The 1352-nt window shown below is 49.9% G+C and overlaps 2 non-coding genes across 2 annotated transcripts; both read right to left on the bottom strand.

The window, feature by feature from the left end:
- Positions 1-391: 391 nt before the first annotated feature.
- Positions 392-465, bottom strand: Pmar_PMAR001861. Its single transcript has one exon. It is a non-coding gene; the product is annotated as a tRNA-Arg (tRNA).
- Positions 466-706: 241 nt separating this feature from the next.
- On the bottom strand, positions 707-776 carry Pmar_PMAR001862. The gene has a single exon. It is a non-coding gene; the product is annotated as a tRNA-Arg (tRNA).
- Between the last annotated feature and the right edge of the window lie 576 nt (positions 777-1352).

A 1352-nucleotide genomic window follows, 5' to 3' on the forward strand; every position in this document is an offset into this window, starting at 1 on the left:
GGAATTCGGATTGCTCAGGTACAGCCGTTGGTGGGCACCACTATCTTATGTGCTTGCCTTCAGCGTCTTGTGCAAACTAGTTGGAGCTTCACACCGAGTGGCCGATTCAGGATGCGTGAGCGGAATCCGGATTGCTCAGGTACAGCCGTTGGTGCGCACCACTATCTCGTGTGCTTGCCTTCAGCGTCTTGTGCAAACTAGTTGGAGCTTCACATCGAGTGGCCGATTCAGGATGCGTGAGCGGAATCCGGATTGCTCAGGTACAGCCGTTGGTGCGCACCACTATCTCATGTGCTTGCCTTCAGCGTCTTGTGCAAACTAGGTGGAGCTTCACATCGGATGCCCGATTTCGTTGACGTAGGACGGATGAAGAGGAAGTGAGGTTAATGTATACCCGATGCAGGATTCGAACCTACGACCATCTGCTCCGTAGGCAGACATTCTATCTAGCTGAATTAATCGGGCGATGAAGCTAGTCACTTTGATTGATATTAAAGTTGAATACTCTTCCGAAATGGTTTAGGCGGTAATTGGTCAATCCGTCAGGATACGTGAGCGGAATTCGGATTGCTCAGGTACAGCCGTTGGTGCGCACCACTATCTCATGTGCTTGACTTCAGCGTCTTGTGCAAACTAGGTGGAGCTTCACATCGGATGCCCGATTTCGTTGACGTAAGATGGATGAAGAGGAAGTGAGGTTAATGTATACCCGATGCAGGATTCGAACCTACGACCATCTGCTCCGTAGGCAGACATTCTATCCAGCTGAACTAGGCTAGGGGGAAAACCGCGCCGGGGCGCGGGGAAAAATTAAAAAAGAAAAGGAAGGAGAGAAAAAAGGAAAAAGAGGAAGGAGAGAGGGAGAGGGGAGAGAGAAAGGGGAAGGGAGAGGAGAGAAGCAAGGAACATGGATGAAAACGCATTCTGCTTAACAGAGGGATAACAAACTGCGATCCCTGTGTCGTATAGTCATCCATGAGGGTTGAATGAGTGTTGGAACTGCAGGGCGCTCGAAATAGAGCGCGACACCGCGCCGCGCCAATAACGCCCGATTTTTTTACCTTCCCTCTATGATAACTCAATACAAGGATGTGGCACACGACATCAACATGAGTGAAGTGAATTCAGCAAACCAAACCAAACATTCATTTGTTCTTCTTCCTCTCGTTTGCCTCCCGCCAGCGCTCGCGCTTCCTCTGGATCTGCTCGTTCTGGAGAGTTTCTAGTTCCTCTTCACCATCCAAGAGTGGGCACCAAATAACTTGTGTATATTTATCGTTGCCCACTGGAGCTCGAAACTGCTGGTGATGCAACGAGCGCCCTTTGCGAACTAACCATGATTTATACGGTCT

This window comes from Perkinsus marinus, assembly GCF_000006405.1.
Source record: "Perkinsus marinus ATCC 50983 genomic scaffold scf_1104296952632, whole genome shotgun sequence".
NCBI lineage: Eukaryota > Perkinsozoa > Perkinsida > Perkinsidae > Perkinsus > Perkinsus marinus.